This window comes from Primulina eburnea, chromosome 10 (genome assembly GCF_022965805.1).
Source record: "Primulina eburnea isolate SZY01 chromosome 10, ASM2296580v1, whole genome shotgun sequence".
Lineage (NCBI taxonomy): Eukaryota > Viridiplantae > Streptophyta > Magnoliopsida > Lamiales > Gesneriaceae > Primulina > Primulina eburnea.
Genome location: NC_133110.1, coordinates 12,289,548 through 12,309,672, shown reverse-complemented (window position 1 = coordinate 12,309,672; position 20,125 = coordinate 12,289,548). Strand labels below are relative to the sequence as shown.

The window sequence follows — 20,125 nt, the reverse complement described above, 5'->3', positions numbered from 1 at the left end:
TTTTTCAAAAATTTTAACACCACTTGTGCATCATTCGTGGCACAAGCCTCCGCCTCCACCCATTTAGATACATACTCCACTGTCACCAAAATAAATTTCTTTGTAAAAGACGCAGGAAAAGGACCCATAAAATCAATCCCCCACACATCAAATATTTCACACTCAATAATGTTATTCAAAGGCATCTCATGACGGTTAGAAATATTACCTGTGCGTTGGCATCTATCACAATTGAGAACATACAAACGAGCATCCTTAAAAAGAGTTGGCCAATAGAAGCCACATTCGAGTACCTTAGATGCCGTCCGTATGGGTCCAAAGTGACCACCTACCTCACGGTCATGGCAGTGGTTCAGAATTTGACTGGTTTCCTCCTCCGCTACACATCTCCTTATCATGGCATCTGCACAGATTTTAAACAAAAACGGTTCCTCCCAAAAATAATATTTCACGTCAGAAAAGAATTTCTTTCTTTGGTGAAACGATAAATTTGGGGGAGGTGTGCCAGTGACAAGAAAATTTGCGAAATTGGCATACCAAGGGCACGCATTTACCTCAAACAATTGCTCATCAGGGAACCAGTCATCTATATCAGTGTTAACGCCATTAATTCTAATATCCTCAAGCCTAGACAGATGATCAGCAACCACATTTTCTACACCCTTTTTATCTCGAATCTCGAGATCATATTCTTGCAATAGTAAAATCCACCTAATTAACCTAGGTTTCGCATCTTTCTTAGCAAGCAAGTATTTTAGGGCAGAATGATCTGTATACACAATCACTTTAGACAGAACAAGGTATGAATGAAATTTCTCAAAAGCAAATACTATAGCAAGTAGTTCCTTTTCAGTAGTAGCATAATTCAATTGAGCATCATTTAAGGTCTTACTTGCATAGTAGATGGTATGAAATACCTTGTTCTTCCTTTGACCCAGCACCGCACCAACAGCTGTATCACTAGCATCGCACATTACCTCAAACGGTAACTCCCAATCAGGGGCAGTCAGAACAGGTGCTGTCACCAAGCTCTTCTTGAGTACTTCGAATGCCTGCAGACAAGTAGAATCAAAATTAAACTCAACATCTTTCATCAACAAAGAGGATAAAGGTTTAGCAATTTTAGAAAAATCCTTAATAAAACGCCTATAAAAACCCGCATGGCCTAGGAAACTTCGAACTCCCTTTATCGATGAAGGTGGTGGTAGATTTTTGATCACTTCCACCTTGGCCTTGTCGACCTCGATTCCATTCTCCGATACTTTGTGTCCTAACACAATCCCCTCTTGCACCATGAAGTGACATTTCTCCCAATTTAACACCAAATTGCTCTCTTCACATCTAATGAGCACCAAATTCAAATTTTTTAAACATTCATCAAATGAAGAGCCAAAAATAGAGAAATCATCCATAAAAACTTCAAGAAAATTCTCAATCATGTCATGAAAAATAGCGGTCATGCATCTTTGAAATGTAGCAGGTGCATTGCATAGACCAAAGGGCATACGCCTAAACGCAAAAGTACCATAAGGGCAAGTGAAAGTAGTTTTCTCTTGGTCCTCGGGTGCAATTGTGATTTGGTTGTATCCCGAATATCCATCCAAAAAACAGTAAAATTCATGACCGGCTAATCGTTCAATCATTTGATCAATAAATGGCAAGGGGAAGTGATCTTTACGGGTTGCATCATTTAATTTCCTATAATCCATGCACACACGCCAACCCGTAACGATTCTAGTGGGAATCAACTCATTTTTTTCATTGGTAATAACAGTAATCCCACCCTTTTTAGGCACACATTGTACAGGACTTACCCACGCACTATCAGAGATAGGATAGATAATACCTGCGTCCAGAAGTTTGATCGTTTCAGCTTTTACTACCTCTTGGATCTTTGGATTGAGTCTCCTTTGTGGTTGTGCTAGAGGTGAGTACTTATCCTCCATTAGGATTTTGTGCATGCAAATCGAAGGACTTATCCCCTTGATGTCCAAAACTTTCCAAGCGAATGCTCCTCTATGCTCCTTAAGGACTCCCAAGAGCTTACTCTCCATATCATCTGTCAAAGAAGAGGAAATAATAACAGGCAGTTTATTATTTTCTCCTAAATATACGTACTTGAGATGTGGAGGTAGTGGTTTGAGCTCCAAAGTAGGTGGCTCCTCTAGGCTTGACTTTTGAGGCATTAAATCTTTTCTATCCCCCAATTCCTCTAGTCGAAGCCTCACTTGCTTTCTCCAAGGTGGAATGGCATTCAAATGAGCTACCATCTCCATCCTTTCCTCGTCCAGCTCGTCCTCCTGTTTTTCAGTAGTGAGAGTAGCCTCCAATGGCTCTTGCAATCCATCCTGCACAAAATCACAAACAAGAGAGTCTAAGACATCAACGCGAAAACAACTATCATCGTGCATTGTGTGCTTGAGAGTATTAAAGACATCAAAAATAATTTCTTCTTCGCCAACTCTCAGTCTCAATTTTCCCTCGTCAACATCGATCAGTGCTTTCCCTGTAGCCAGAAATGGTCTCCCTAGGATTAAAGGCATCTCCAAATCTTCCTCCATATCAAGTACTACAAAATCTGCAGGAAAAATAAACTTATCCATTTTCACCAAGACATCTTCGATAATTCCACGTGGATACTTGACAGATCTGTCAGCCAGCTGCAATGACATCTTAGTTGGCTTGGGTTCACCCAATCCCAGTCTCCTAAACACAGAATACGGCATCAAATTAATACTCGCACCAAGATCACATAGAGCTTTATGAAAATTAATATCACCAATAATGCAAGGTATAGAGAAACTCCCTGGATCTTTTTGCTTAGGAGGCATCCTGTTTTGAACTAAAGCGGAGCAATTTTCAGTCAAGTTCACAGTCATATGATCTTCTAGCTTCCGCTTGTTTGCTAAGATATCTTTCAAGAATTTTGCATAACTTGGCATATTCAGTAAAACATCAGCAAAAGGAATGTTAATATGCAATTTTTTGAATATCTCAAGAAATTTACCAAATTGTGCATCTAACTTAGCTTTTTTCAGTGCTGCAGGAAAAGGTGGGGGGATAACAATTTTACTCGGTGCAATAGGTGTAAAAGTAGAGTTAGAAGACTTACCTCCTTGTTGTTCCACCTCATCCTCACCTTGCTTGTTCTTTTCCTCCTTAGACTCAAGTGCCTTTCCACTGCGCAATTCCACAGCTTTCACATGCTCTCTCGGGTTAGTCTCCGTGTTGCTTGGCAAAGTTCCTTGCTCCCTATTAGCAATTAACTTAGCTAATTGTCCAATTTGATTCTCTAACCCTTTTATGGATGCATCCTGATTCTGAAATCTCGTCTCGGTTGCAGAAATAAATTTAGTCATCATTTGCTCTAAATTTGACTTCTCCTCCCTAGGCGGTTCTGGCTTGAATCCTTGGTGCATCCCATGTGGTGGACCTCTTTGTTGGCGGTTTTGGTTGTTTTGACCTCCCCACGAAATGTTTGGGTGATTCCTCCATCCCGGATTATAGGAGTTTGAATAAGGGTCATTTCTAGGACGGTTGTGGAATCCCACAGTGTTTTGCTCCCTCAGGCACATAGAATGGATTGCCATCTTGGCAATCTTGCACGTCATGCTCACCTCCACACTTATCACAGAAAATCTCTTGCAGACGCATAGCCGATCCACTCGCACTCATCCCATCAATCTTTCTGTTCAAAGCCTCTAACTGTGCTGACACCGCAGACAAATCAGTCACTTGATTAACTCCAGCACCTCGTTTCTGCCTATCAGAATGAGGATGATAGCTACTAGCAGCCATCTCCTCCAATAATTCATATCCTTCCTCAACCGTTTTTCTCAACAAGTTACCACAGGCAGCAGCATCTATCATGGTACGGTTAGGAGTAAGCAGACCATAATAAAAAGTTTGAACCACTAACCCAAGAGGTAGCTCATGGTGTGGACATCTCCTCAACAAATCCTTGTATCGCTCCCACGCCTCGTAAAGTGACTCAAGCTCATATTGAGCAAAAGTAGTAATGTCAGCTCTAAATTTCATAGTCTTCGACGGAGGAAAGTACTTGGTCAGGAATGCCTTTGCCATATCTTCCCACGTAGTGATAGACCCTACAGGTAAACAGTTTAACCAAGACTTAGCTTTGTCTCTTAGTGAAAATGGAAATAAACGCAAACGAACAGCATCATCAGATACGCCATTAAATTTAAATGTATCACAAATTTCAAGAAAGTCAGCTATATGAGAATTAGGGTCATCAAGTGCACTTCCCCCAAATTGAACAGTGTTTTGGATCATCTGAATGATAGCTGGCTTGATCTCGAATTGATTCGCACGGATGATTGGCCTTACGATGCTTGGACGTGCTCCATCAAGAGATGGCTGTGCATAATCCATCATCGGTACACGGCGTGGCATCTCAATCCGTCTCTCATTTTGGCGCTCCTCCTCCTGCTCTTGTTCGTGCCTCTCCATTTGTTCCTTGAGTCTTTGCTGTTGTCTTCGGCGTCTAGCAGTGCGTTCGATCTCAGGGTCAAACGGCTCAAGCTTAGACTCGAATGATCTTCGCATGCACCTCAAGAGAATTCTGCAATAGAATGAGAGTATCAAATAACAATAAAATTAAGAATACTAAAGAATTTAAATGAGAAATAAGAAAATTATGAATCAACAGTCCCCGGCAACGGCGCCAAAAACTTGATCGAGCAAAACTTGCACAGTGAATGGTCCCAAAATTTGTTTTATATATGAAAGCTCGATTTAAATATCGCAAGTGCACGATAGTCAAGTTATAATAAACGTACGTGAATACGAGTATCGATCCACAGGGACTGCGTTACAATAATTTTTTATTCTCAATTAAAATTTCTTTAGCAACGATAAAGTGGTTCGGTAATTAAACTAATGTAAATCAAATAACTAAAAGAATTAAAGCGCAAAGAGAATGTATGCAATAATGCAATGATTAAGTTGGATTAAATCAAATGAAAGATGACTTTGTTGGGAATTATCAGTTCACCTACCACTCGTGTTTTAATAATTACCCTCGACTCTTACTCGTGCATTCGACGGAATTCCCTAGACTAATCAATATACTCTGTCGAGCTATATTAACACTAATCATAAACATGCAGTAATCAAGTGTCCTCAATTATTTAACAGTTTAAGATCGCCTTACGTTCTATGGAATCCTCTAGCTTTTATCCGGGTGAACTATCACTATCGACACGTACCCAATTCCGTATGTCTACTAAAATTGTAAGTCTGTGGTTTATACTATGCGATCCTATTGTTAGTTAGTCTGTCGACATCGTTAACAACATGCAATAATCAAAGGAAGATAGCTAGGCTTCGCTTGAAACAAGAAATAACAATAGCATAAACAAATCACTTGTAAAAACGTCAAGAAATAATGTTAAACAACGAGTACGGGTAGGATCCCCTCAAATCCCAACAAATTTAGAGTTTAGCCAACCAAATTCATACTAGAAATCAACAATCTATGCAAGAGAATAAAATACTGAATAATAAAATACTAAATATGACGATGGAAGATGGCTGCGACGCTTGGAATTCTCGAGTTCTTCGAAAGTCTTCCTTACTCCTGGCCTTCTTTTCCAGAAAAATGATGAAAATATGATGAATAATCCTCAAAGAGGCGCCCAATCTCGTGTATTAGGTTAGTGGTCTTGGATAGAGTCCATGAAAATAGAAACAAATCTCGCAGAATCTTGCTGGATCGCGTGACTCGCTAGGGCGGTAGGTTTTGACCGCTGGGGCGAGTGACTCTCGAATAAAAAACTTTGAGCCTTCTCTCTAGTCTCGCTGGGGCGGCCACTTTTGACCGCCCGAGCGAGAGATCTTCTGTTAAATTCTCTTGTCCAGGCTAGCAGTCTCGCTGGGGCGGTCAGTTTTAACCGCCCTAGCGAGAGGTCTTCTGTTCGATATCCTCGGTAAGACTAGAATGCTCGCTGGGGCGGTCAGTTTTGACCGCCCTAGCGAGGCTTCTTCGTTGTTGTGCCCATTTTCTGCCATATTTGGTTCCATTCCTACAAAATACCACAAAACACACGAGATCAGTCATATGCTAAATAATGCAAACAAAATGCAAGAATAAACTAAAACAAACTAATATGATGTATGAATGCGACTCGAAACCAACACTAAAAACACGTAAAAACGAGTCCTATCACGAATTAAGAATTTAAAGTGACGACAATTTAAGGTAAGTGAATAGTTAGTTGAGTTATAAGAGTAGATATTGAGTTAACAAAATTTTGAGAAATTAAGTTCGACGTATCATAAGTTTTAATCGTGATCTTAAGAGTTAAAATTATATCTTTGTTGGGGTTAAATCTTTCTAGAAAGTCGGGTATGATGGATAGGTAGGTTACTTGATAGACACATATAAGAATTGAGGTAGACACCTTACCTTGAGGAATTTTTGTAAGTCATTAAGAAATTTGGGAATAAGGGATTATGTGTGTTGGAATTAGGTTATCTTAGACTACTTGGATTGTGTAAGTTTGAATTTCAAATTTATGGGATATTTTTTTCATACGGAAATTTCGGGTGAATTTAAAACAAAAGAAAATTAGTTGTGTTCAACATAAGTTATCAATGAATGAATGTTAAGATTTTTATCGAGTAAGAAATCTAAAAGCTTGTTATGGGGATTCTAGAACTCTATGGGTTATAAGTGAAGTTGATTTATTAAAGTTAGTCTAATGCTACCATGAGATAACTTATTAAGTTTTATACGCTAATATTTAATTAAGCCAATGATGATACTTAAGAATGCGACATTTGTTCAATGAGGAAAATCCCGAGTCTTAGGCCTCGACTATATTGTAACTGGAAAGAGAATAGTTTAAGAATGTATTTGATACTAGAATGGTTTTATTATTAAGGTAGAAGATCGAGATTGTATATTTTTGGTTTTATGGATTATCACTACTCGAATTTAAGATTTGCAATAATTTAATATTTGGGGTGTACTTGTAAATAATTAAGTTATGTAAGTTTGGTGCCGTAAGATAAATATTCGATTCAAGTATCTTAGGCTAATTTTGTTATGGGGTTGAGATAAAGTTTAAATTTTAACTGTATCACCGAGGATAGAAGTCGGTCAGTAAATTTTGAGGCTAAGGTTTCCTAAGTTGAACTGTCTAAATACCAGTGTAATAGGACGATGGACATTATGGGTGTTGTATAAGAAAAGTAAAGTGCGATAAGTTAGGATATCCATTTCTAGTATGAGAAATTGCGAGAAAGTCAGAAATTCGAGGACATAGTAAAATAAAACTAAGTCACCATAAGTCGTTTAAAGTTGCAATTCGCAATCAAGGATTCAGTAGGCAATATAATTAGGATTGAGGAGACATATTGTAGAACCCGTAAATTGGACTGCGTATAAGCCATGCATAATTCTAGTATTTAAAATTAAAATGATTTTTATTGTATGAGTATTTAAATTATTTTCTTTAAATTTATTTATTTTGCGCAGTAGTTTAATTGTTGTCTTTTCAGTTAAATAGGTGAGGTCGGACTGGAGATGGAGTATTGAGATAAGTTAATAAAGACTTATTTTATTTAAGAAGTGGTAATTTAGAATGTTAGTAGATATAATTTAAAAAGTTGGCATGCGTGCAAGTTATTAAACTTTTTTGGTATTTTATTTAATTGTTTTAAAGCATTAATGCATGTTTATTTCATTAATTTATGTTTAATTACTTTTATGCATTTTAGGCATAATTCATGCTTGATAAGATTTAATTAATGAAATTTTAAAAGTTCACGCATTAGAGTTTCTAGGTGCATTTCACGACCGAACGAGGAACAGAGACCGGAGAATTTTCAGGAAAATTATTTTATTACAGGATTAATTTTTATTAATTAATAAAAGGTGTTTTTAAGGGTATTTTTCAAAAATGGGAATTTTTGGGTATTTTTACCCGCAAGATTTTTATTTTTATCGGTACGTAAATTTTATCAAATCGGGGGACTTTTAAAGGGTTCGGCTAATATTTTCAAAATCTTTTCGACTCGATATATTTTCGGGAGTGGATTTGGGCTTAATGGGCCTACTTTTGAGTCTATAGGGCTTAGTTATCTTTTAATCTTTAATTAAACAAGTTAGGCCCATTAACTAATAATCTATCTATATAATTAGACCCCTAATCACCCATTTAACCCTAAACCTAGTCTTCTACTCCCCAACCAGCCGACACCCTCTCAGAATTCATTATTCCCATCGGTTTCATTATTCTCAACAAGAGGCCCTACCGGTTTTGGCTTATCCTTGTTCTTCAATCATCTATAAGGCAAGCATTTTACCTTCATTTCTACATCATTCACGTGTATTTATGCTGTTATGTGTGTACATATACGTATACTGTTGTTCGGAAATATCGGATCAAACCTACAGGGTTGTTTTGTTTGGTTTCTGCATGTAATCTTTCCTAGCATCTCACGCTTTATTTCTTTGTGAAAAGGGGGCTGCTGATGAGGGTCTCGAGGGACTGCAGAGGTAGTGAAGAAGGGTTGGTTAGGCTAGAACCAAAGCTTACACGATTGGAGAGGGACGCTAGGTGGATCGGTAGATGGGCGTGGTTTAAAGTGGATCGGGAGTTCGGGTTGCCTGGGGGCACGAGGGTCTGTTCAAAGCCATGGTTCAGCCACTGGTGGGTCTGAGCTGTGACCTAGAACGAGCCCCACGCCGCTGGCCTTGTGATAGAACCGTAGGATCGGGTTGAGAGGTGGGACGCGAGAGTAGTGCTTCGAGTCTTAGCGAGAGAGTGTGGTGCGTAGGCTGCATGGGGCTGTGGCTTGGTTCAGGGGCACTCCTTAGGATCTGATCGAGCTCCGTAATAGGTGGGAGCATGGCTGGAAAAAAATTGGTTAAGCGTGAGGTGTGAGCTGTTAAGAGTTAATTGTGCATGAAGTGGTGTAAAAGGATCGGACCGAAATTTTTTTGCCAAGTTCTGAAATTTTCAGTTTGGGAAAATTTTGGATGTGTTTCGGGTCGATTCGGATTAAAACCGGGACTCAGTCTAAGTTTTAAAACGAGTCGGTTAAGTTTGAGTTTGATCTCGAGTTCACGTCTAGGAGTACTATTAAAAATGTTTTGGGATATTTTAAGGAGTTTTGTAAGCTTCAGGTCAATTTTAGAGGTCCAGGGTTGAAACGATAATTTTTGGATTTTCAGGGGCAAAATGGTCATTTTGCACCCGGGGTGAGATTTTAGTCTTAGCAGCGCCCTGAGCACAAATCATAATATTTTTTAATGTTCATGCATCACGTTTACGATTTTTTTTACGCTATTATAATAATTATGGTGCATGCTTAATTCAAAGGAATTAAGTGAGAAAGTGAAGAGCACTCCGTCTCCGCCGCGCCACGTCGTTATTTCGTTTGTTTTAGGTCAAAACAAACCAAGGCATGTTTATATCTTCTTTCACTCTTCAATCAAGCCATATAGATATTTTTAAATATCGCAAGTACATGATTTTAATGCAAGAAAATCGAAATTGTTCATGTTTAATTATTTTTGTAAATTATATTACGTGCAAAAATATTCAAATTTGAGATTTATGCGATATTGCTTGTGGTCACTTTACTATCATGATTAAATCCGGTCGCCAGTTACCGGTCCGGTCGTCAGTTACCGGTTATGAGAGCATTACTAAGTCCTGTCGTCAGTTACAGGCCCGGTCGCCAGTTACCGGTCAGTTCAGTTGTTTCACCCAGTACTATGGCAGTGGTCTGATCAGACGTACATTACTAAGTCCTGTCGCCAGTTACAGGCCCGGTCGCCAGTTACCGGTCAGTTCAGTTCAGGGACCACATGCGTAGACCATAATCTCACCAGAAAATTATTACAAGTTATTTCATGACAGGGCTCCAAGGAGCAAACATTTTCACTATGATTTTCAGTTCAGTTATGCACGTATTATAATTGCTCATGACAAGTTATTCTCACATTATGCCTCATGACATGTTATTTTTTATCTCATGAAAATTTTACTATATTATTTACTCGTTATTTATGATATATGCATGCTGAGTCTTTAGACTCACTAGACTTGATTGTTGTAGGTACTGATGATGTATTGACCGAGGGCGGGGACCAGCAAGTTAGCTTGGGTCGGCAGTAGTGGAACCCAAGGACCTCATTTTTCAGCATTTATTATTTTTAATTCAAACCAAGTCTTTTATGTTGCTGAATTATTTTTAAGTCATTATTTTGCAAACATTAGATTTCTTCCACTGCTATTTTGAATATCAAACATTTTTTATCAGTTTAACTTATGATTGAGACATTTTAATTATTTAAAAAAAAAGAAAATTTTAATTTTTCCACAAATTTTCAAACATGAATTTCCGATCCTTTACAGTTGGTATCAGAGCCTATGTTCTTGTAAAGGGTTGTACTACTACTAACCTCGAGAAGCTCACGAAGTCACGTCTTCGGTCTGTAAGTTTTACTTTTACGCATTTCGTTTACAGGATGAAATATTTTAACAGCATGTTTCCATGAAATGTTTTATGTCAAAATTATGATTATGCAGTATTTATTTAAATTTAAAAGAAATAAGAGAATTATGCATGTTGGTTACGTATGGGTTATATGTATGGAACGGTATGCCTTCTAGACGCATTCTTGAGCGCGTGAGAGATGATGAGCCTCGCCAGGAGGACGGTGAGCATCAGAGGCAGGAGGGAAATGCACCTTCACCCCCACCGGACATGAATAAGAATTTCACTATTGGGCATTAGGAGAGGACGTAAATTATTTGACTATATTAATTTTTGGGTTAGTAGTACTGATGTTCTACTTATGGGCCATAAGTTAAACTTAAAAATTATGAATGTTTTCGGGACTTGTATAATTTGTAAAAAAAAATTAATGATGGTTCGTGGTTGCTAGTTGAATTAAATTTTTGAGGATCCCATGTAAAGATTAATAATTCGAAGACTACGACGAGATTTGGAAGTATAAAACATAGAACTTATTTAGGATACATGCTCTACCTAGTTAGATTTAAGGATGGAATTGAATGAATTGAGAATTTTAGGGACCTAATTGTAATAACAAATAATTTGAGGACCTAAGTGCAAAAAAAAATTCTAAGGGACTATTTTTGAATTTACCAAATTTTGGGATTTAAATTTTGAGTTCAAGAATTTAAAAGTTTAATGAGGTAAAGATGGAAAATTTTATGGGGACAATGATGCAAATTTCGAAGAGTTGTAGGGCCAAAATGTAAATTTGGAGAACTGTAAGGGTCAGATTGCAAGTTTCAAAATTTTAAGGATTAAATGCGAACTTTGAGGAATTGGAATTTTAAGTATTTATAGGAATGTAAGACGTGTTATGGGAATTAATTTTGGGTTTAATAAACTTAAGGCTATTGAACCTTATGATGCGGGAAATCTATAAAAATGAAATTGGGAATACTGAGAACTAATGGGTAATTGTGGAATTTCGAGATTTAGGAAAAAATTGGATGATATTCGAGGAAAGTAAGAATTAATTCTACAATTTTAAGAAACTTGAGAACTTATTTAGTAGTAAGTGAGAATTGAACGGTTTAAATGATAGGAATTTTTGGTTATTTATGCTCGAAGGAAATGTAGAATATTTAGATATTTGGGTTATAATGTTATAATGAATGGTAACCAAGGACATCGTAGGATGAATCAATCTTAGGCGTGAAAACTTTAGCGTTAGTAAAATTATGTTGTGGCAAATTAAGAATTTAAAGTGACGACGATTTAAGGAAAATTTGATCGGTTAGTTAAGTTATAAGGATAAACGTTGAGTTAGTAAATTTTTGGGAACATAAGTTTGATGTGTCACATGTTTTAGTCATGATCTTAACAGTTAAGATTATACCTTGTGAGAATTTAAATTTTTTAGGAAAGTTGGGTACGATGATGGTTAGTTTAATTGGTAGACGCACGTAAGAGGTGAAGTAGACACCTTGTCTTGAGAAATTTTGGAAGTCATTAACAAACTTGAGACTAAACGGATATGTGTATTGTAATTATTTTATTCAAAGCTATTTGGATTAGGTAAGTTTGAATTTCAAATTCTTGGGATATTTGTTCATACGGAAATTTTGGGTAAAATAAAAACAAAAGGGAATTAGTTGTGTTCAATATAAGTTATCAATTGATGAATATTAATATTTTTTTTATCAAGTAAGAAATTTAAAAGCTTGATATGGGGATTCTAGAATTTATGGGTTATAAGTGAAGTTGATTTATTAGAACTAGCCCATCATTATCATAGGAGAACTTATTAAACTTTATAAGCTAGTATTAATTAAGCATTTAGGACACATAAGAATGCGACACTTGTTCCAATGAGAAAGTCCAGAGTTCTAGGCCTCAACTATATTGTAATTGGAAAGAGAATAGTTTGAGCAGGTAATTGATGCTAGAAGTGTTATTATTAAGGTAATAGGTCGATGTTGTATAATTGAGCTCTTATGGATTAACGTTATTCGAGGTTTAAGATTTACAACCATTTCACATCCGGGATGCACTTGTAAATAATAAATTACGTAAGTTTGGTGTCGTAAGATAAATATTCGATTCAAAGATTCTAGGCTAATATTACTCTGAGGATGAAATAAGGTTTAACCTTTAAGCATCCTACTGAGAATAGAAGTCGATCAGTAAATTTTGGTACAAAGTTTTCTTAAGTCGAACTGCATAAATGATATTATAATAGGTCGATGAATATTACGAGTATAGTATAAGAAAAGTAAGGTGCGATAAGTTTGGACATCCATTTCTAGAAGGAAGAATGGCGAGATAAGTCAAAATTCGAGGTTATTGAAAAATAGAACTAGGTCACCATGGATCGTTTTAAGTCGCGATCCGCAAAAGAGAATTTTGGTAGGCAAATTTAATTTGGATTGGGGAGACGTAAGGACGAGTTAACACTTATTTTATCAGAGTAGCGCAACAGAAGCGTGGATTATTGGGATACTAGAATTAAGAGTCTAAACTTTTGTTTATCGAGGATAAGAGAATTTCGAGGACGAAATTTCTTTTAAGGGGGGAAGGATTGTAGAACCCGTAAATTGGACAGCGTATAAGCCATGCATAATTCTAGTATTTAAAATTAAAATGATTTTTATTGTATGAGTATTTAAATTATTTTCTTTAAATTTATTTATTTTGCGCAGTAGTTTAATTGTTGGCTTTTCAGTTAAATAAGTGAGGTCGGACTGGAGATGGAGTATTGAGATAAGTTAATAAAGACTTATTTTATTTAAGAAGTGGTAATTTAGCATGTTAGTAGATATAATTTAAAAAGTTGGCATGCGTGCAAGTTATTAAACTTCTTTGGTATTTTATTTAATTGTTTTAAAGCATTAATGCATGTTTATTTCATTAATTTATGTTTAATTACTTTTATGCATTTTAGGCATAATTCATGCTTGATAAGATTTAATTAATGAAATTTTAAAAGTTCACGCATTAGAGTTTCTAGGTGCATTTCACGACCGAACGAGGAACAGAGACCGGAGAATTTTCAGGAAAATTATTTTATTACAGGATTAATTTTTATTAATTAATAAAAGGTGTTTTTAAGGTTATTTTTCAAAAATGGGAATTTTTGGGTATTTTTACCCGCAAGATTTTTATTTTTATCGGTACATAAATTTTATCAAATCGGGGGACTTTTAAAGGGTTCGGCTAATATTTTCAAAATCTTTTCAACTCGATATATTTTCGGGAGTGGATTTGGGCTTAATGGGCCTACTTTTGAGTCTATAGGGCTTAGTTATCTTTTAATCTTTAATTAAACAAGTTAGGCCCATTAACTAATAATCTATCTATATAATTAGACCCCTAATCACCCATTTAACCCTAAACCTAGTCTTCTACTCCCCAACCAGCCGACACCCTCTCAGAATTCATTATTCCCATCGGTTTCATTATTCTCAACAAGAGGCCCTACCGGTTTTGGCTTATCCTTGTTCTTCAATCATCTATAAGGCAAGCATTTTACCTTCATTTCTACATCATTCACGTGTATTTATGCTGTTATGTGTGTACATATACGTATACTATTGTTCGGAAATATCGGATCAAACCTACAGGGTTGTTTTGTTTGGTTTCTGCATGAAATCTTTCCTAGCATCTCACGCTTTATTTCTTTGTGAAAAGGGGGCTGCTGCTGAGGGTCTCGAGGGACTGCAGAGGTAGTGAAGAAGGGTTGGTTAGCTAGAACCAAAGCTTACACGATTGGAGAGGGACGCTCGGTGGATCGGTAGATGGGCGTGGTTTAAAGTGGATCGGGAGTTCGGGAGTTCGGGTTGCCTGGGGGCACGAGGGTCTGTTCAAAGCCATGGTTCAGCCCCTGGTGGGTCTGAGCCGTGACCTAGAACGAGCCCCACGCCGCTGGCATTGTGATAGAACCGTAGGATCAGGTTGAGAGGTGGGACGCGAGAGTAGTGCTTCGAGTTTTAGAGAGAGAGTGTGGTGCGTAGGCTGCATGGGGCTGTGGCTTGGTTCAGGGGCACTCCTTAGGATCCGATCGAGCTCCGTAATAGGTTGGAGCATGGCTGGAAAAAAATTGGTTAAGCGTGAGGTGTGAGCTGTTAAGAGTTAATTGTACATGAAGTGGTGTAAAAGGATAGGACCGAATTTTTTTTGCCAAGTTCTGAAATTTTCAGTAGTGCATTTTGGGGGGGGGGGGGGGGGGGGGGTCCAATGTCATTATTTTAGGACTTTTAAGTATTTCTAAATATGGTAGAAATTTGGGAAAATTTTGGATGTGTTTCGGGTCGATTCGGATTAAAACCGGGACTCCGGTCCAAGTTTTAAAACGAGTCGGTTAAGTTTGAGTTTGAGCTCGAGTTCACGTCTAAGAGTACTATTAAAAATGTTTTGGGATATTTTAAGGAGTTAAGTAAGCTTCGGGTCAATTTTAGAGGTCTAGGGTTGAAACGATAATTTTTAGATTTTCAGGGGCAAAATGTTCATTTTGCACCTGGGTGAGATTTTAGTCTTAGCAGCGCCCTGAGCACAAATCATAATATTTTTAAATGTTCATGCATTACGTTTACGATTTTTTTACGCTATTATAATAATTATGGTGCATGCTTAATTTAAAGGAATTAAGTGAGAAAGTGAAGAGCACTCCGTCTCCGCCGCGCCACGTCGTTATTTCGTTTGTTTTCGGTCAAAACAAACCAAGGCTTGTTTATATCTTCTTTCACTCTTCAATAAAGCCATATAGTTATTTTTAAATATCGCAAGTACATGATTTTAATGCAAGAAAATCAAAATTGTTCATATTTAATTATGTTGGTTAATTATATTACGTGAAAAAATATTCAAATTTTGAGATTTATGTGATATTGCTTGTGGTCACTTTACTATCATGATTAAATCCGGTCGCCAGTTACCGATCCGGTCGTCAGTTCCTGGTTATGAGAGCATTACTAAGTCCTGTCGCCAGTTACAGGCCCGGTCGCCAGTTACCGGTCAGTTCAATTGTTTCACCCAGTACTGTGGCAGTGGTCTGATCAGACATACATTACTAAGTCCTGTCGCCAGTTACAGGCCCGGTCGCCAGTTACCGGTCAGTTCAGTTCAGGGACCACATGCGTAGACCATAATCTCACCAGAAAATTATTACAAGTTATTTCATGACAGGGCTCCAAGGAGCAAACATTTTCACTATGATTTACAGTTCAGTTATGCACGTATTATAATTGCTCATGACAAGTTATTCTCACATTATGCCTCATGACATGATATTTTTATCTCATGCAAATTTTACTATATTATTTACTCGTTATTTACGATATATGCATGCTGAGTCTTTAGACTCACTAGACCTGATTGTTGTAGGTACTGATGATGTATGGACCGAGGGCGGGGACCAGTGAGTTAGCTTGGGTCGGCAGTAGTGGAACCCGAGGACCTCATTTTTCAGCATTTATTATTTTTAATTCAAACCAAGTCTTTTATGTTGCTGAATTATTTTTAAGTCATTATTTTACAAACCTTAGATTTCTTCCGCTGCTATTTTGAATATCAAACATTTTTATCAGTTTAACTTATGATTGAGACATTTTAATTATTTAAAAAAAAGAAAATTTTTATTTTTCCGCAAATTTTCAAACATTAATTTCCGGGCCTTTACACATAATGACGGAATTTCGGGGACGAAATTCAATTTAAGGCCTTTCAAACATGATTGATTATAAAGGATAAGCGAATTTCGGGGACGAAATTCAATTTAAGGGAGGAAGATTGTATCGTCTCGAAAACCGAAAAGTCCATGTGAACCACATGATGCAAATTATTAAATTTATTTGGTATTTTATTAAATTCTTTTAAAGCATAAAATGCATGTTATTTCATTAATTTGTATTTAATTATTTTTATGCATTTTATACATAATTCATGCATGATAAGATTTAATTCATGAAATTCATGCATTAGGATTTCTAGATGCATTTCACGTTCGAACGAGGATCGGAAACCGGAGAATTTTCAGGAAAAACTATTTTATTTCACGATTTATTTTTGTAAATTAATTTAAAGCATTTTTTAGTGTATTTTTCGAAAATGGAAAATTTGGGTATTTTTACTCGCAGAATTTTAATTTTTAACGGTACGCAAATTTTATCGAATCGGGAGACTTTTTAATGGTTCGGCTAATATTTTCAAAATCATTTCAACACGAAATATTTTTCGAGATTGTATTTGTATATAATGGGCCAAATTTTAAGCTCGTTGGGCTTAAAAATCTTTTAAGCTTTTAATTAAACAATTTAGGGCCCATTAGCCATTTGACTACTATTTAATTAACAATAAACCATTCTTTAACCTAAACCTAACCCTACATTTCCCCCCACCAGCCGACAGCCACTTGTTCATCATTATTCTCCATCGGTTTCACCATTTTCTGCTGAAGGTTCCATCGGCCAAGATCATTTCTTGAAGAAAAAAATATCTCCGGCAATCGTTCTTCGATCCCCTCGCGTATATAACATCAAGGCACGAATTTGTACCATTTTATTTATGCATCATACACGATATATACATTCTGTTACGTGAGTATGGTTGGTTTTGGTTTTTGCATGTATCTTTGCATTCCATGCTTTGAAACTCACGTTTTTCTGAATTCGGTGCAAAGGGCTGCGATCCTTGTGTGGTTAAGAGTTTCTGGTGTGTCGAGATGTTTGGATTGGGGTTTAGTTGAGTGGTTGAACGCTGCTAAGAAGTGGTCGAGTAGAGGGATTTCTGGGAGGGAGGCTCGGTTAGTGCATATATGGAGGTAGTGGTGGAGTCGATGGCTTGAAGACCGATCCGAGGTCTGAACCAGGTTACATGGGGTCTGAACCGTGGCTGTGGGAAGGTCTGAAGGCTGCTGGTACACCCTGGTATGGTTCAATCACGGGAAGGAGCATAAACCGTGGGTGGCTCATTTTAGTGTGGGGCGATCATGAGTGAAAGGGTTGGTACATGGGGGTGTTTGCGTGGGTTGTTTGCGTCCAGGAGAGAGCTTAGATTAGTCGAGAGGTGATTGGTTGAGGGCTGGTTCGGTGGAGGAGGGTTGGCATGAATTTGGAGAGGTGAGCAAAGGGTAGACGTGGCTTGTGGATAGAGATTAGTGTCAAATGATGTGCTGGAGTTCCAGCCGTGGGTTTATGAGGATGAGGTGATAATTTTAGGATCTTTTTAAAGTTTGTAAGGTGGGTTAAAAAGTTGGAAAAGATTTAGTTGCGTTTCGAGTCGATTCGGATTAAAACCTGGACCCCGTCCAAGTTTAATAAAAAAACAAATCGATTAAGTTATAGTATGCGCTCGGGTTTACGTATAAGAACACTTTTAAAAATGTTTTGGGACATTTTAAGGAGTTTGGTAAGATTCGGGTCAATTGTAGAAGTCTAGGGGTGAAACGCTAATTTTCGGGTTTCCAGGGGCAAAATAGTCATTTTACAACTGGGGTGAGATTTTTGGTCCTGGAAGCGTCCTGAGCACAAATCATGATATTTTAAATGTTCATGCATCACGTTTATGATTTTTACGCTATTATAATAATTACGGTGCATGCTTGGTTTAAAAGAATTAAGAGAGAAAAAGTGAGAAAGTGAAGAGCACTCCGTCTCCGCCGTGCCGTGTCGTTATTTCGTTTGTTTTCTGTCAAAACAAACCAAGGCATGTTTATATCTTCTTTCACTCTTCAATCAATCCATATAGGTATTTTTAAATATCGCAAGTACATGATTTTAATGCAAGAAGATCGAAATTGTTCATATTTAATGATGTTATTTAATTATATCACGAGCAAAATATAAATTAGGAGATTTATGCGATATTGCTTGTTGTCACTTTACTATCCTGGGATTATTATTTCATCCGGTTGCCAATTACCGGTCAGTTCAGTTCTCGATCGTCAGTTACCGGTCCGGTCGTCTGTTACCGGTTAGTTTCACCCGGTCGCCAGTTACCGGTCAGTTTCCCCCGTTCGTCAGTTACCGGCCCAGTCGCCAGTTATCGGTCAGTTCAGTTCAGGGACCACTTGCGTAGACCATAATCTCACCAAGAAAACTATTACAAGTTATTTTATTACAGGGCTCCAAGGAGAAAACATTTTTACCATGATATTTTCAGTTCAGTTATGCACGTACTATAATTACTATTGAAATGATATTTTACGTTACACCTCATTACAGGATATTTTCACTTACATGCGATTTTATTATTTATTTACTTGTTATTTACGATATATGCATGCTGAGTCTTTAGACTCACTAGACTTGATTGTTGTAGGTACTGATGAGGTCGGGGCCGAGGGCGGGGACCAGTGAGCTAGCTTGGGTCGGCAATAGTGGAGCCTGAGGACCTCATTTTTAGCATTTATTATTTCCGAACTCAGTTTTTTATATGTTGATGAATTATTTTAAATTGATACTTTGCAAACATTAATTTCTTCCGCTGCCATTTTGAACATTAACCTTTATTTATCGGTCTATTTTATGAATGAGGCAATTTAATTATTTTAAAAAGAAAATTCTAATTTTTCCGCAAATTTTCAAGCACGAATTTCGGGCCTTTACACTTGGTCATTGAACTTTTGAAATTGGCCTTCAGATAGTTTTATCTTAATTACCTAGATTACATATTAGACGTTCTTTCTAAAGCAGAAGGGAATCAAATGACTTTGAAGAAATAAATTAATTGAGCTATCCGAAGAGACCATATCTAATAATGAGAAAATAATAAACTTTGGTGGTGACATAACAGTTATAACATGAAATTGACTACTCTAAAAAATGGGTATGAAAACTATCAAGAATCAGCAGAAAAATGGCTTGATCACTAACCTGTTGTCGGCATAATAAACATGTTTGGATGATGACTGATTGTCAAGAGAATGCAGCATACCATTAAGTCTTTCAATTTTCTGCATCCAAAAAGTTAAATTTCAGAATAAAGAACCTGCATGACAGCTATCTCGAGAATCCGAGACCCAAAAAACCAGAAACTCTAAAATAAACCTTTTTTTCAGTTTGAAGCTTCTGCAAAATATATCCAATGTCTTGGGTCTTCATCAACATCAGCTCTTCGTTAGTGTACTTATTAGCCTGGTTCCTTTACAAAATCCACATTCAACAGCTAATATTCAAATTACACTCAAATAAATATCCTCCAAAGAGAACAGATAACCTCATAAAAATAAAATTTTCCAGCTTACTCAGGTTTATGGACTCCGCCAACAGTTTTTGTTTTAATCATCTTGAAGTAAAATTCATCTGGGTTCCTCAATGCTGCTTTTTCCTTAAGTTTCTGTTATAAACACGCAGAAGCGACTTACCATAAAATAAGAACTTGCCAAATTTCGTTCATAAAATGCAACCTAAACCAACAAGACGCGGGGTAGTGCTCCTTCTGGTGATAGGCTCGTGCACGAATGACATGATCTTTATGTTTTTCATGCAGCCCAAATTTCCTTCTCAAATGCCTGGTACACACAACAAATCATCAATTGAGTGAACCGGAAATATACGTCAAAATATTTCAAAACGAGCAATAAAGAAATTAATGGCCCCAAAAAATAATCACACTTACGGCTGAGCGCGCTCCT

At 37.1% G+C, this 20,125-nt stretch overlaps 1 long non-coding RNA gene and 1 other non-coding gene across 2 annotated transcripts; one reads left to right on the top strand and one right to left on the bottom strand.

Moving 5' to 3' along the window:
• Positions 1-3,928: 3,928 nt before the first annotated feature.
• On the top strand, positions 3,929-4,035 carry LOC140804099 (small nucleolar RNA R71). Its single transcript, XR_012112058.1, has one exon. It is a non-coding gene; the product is annotated as a small nucleolar RNA R71 (small nucleolar RNA).
• Positions 4,036-19,363: 15,328 nt separating this feature from the next.
• Positions 19,364-19,831, bottom strand: LOC140803536 (uncharacterized). The gene is made up of 3 exons (XR_012111900.1): positions 19,736-19,831; positions 19,539-19,632; positions 19,364-19,444 (listed from the first exon to the last, which is right to left on the bottom strand). It is a non-coding gene; the product is annotated as an uncharacterized lncRNA (long non-coding RNA).
• Between the last annotated feature and the right edge of the window lie 294 nt (positions 19,832-20,125).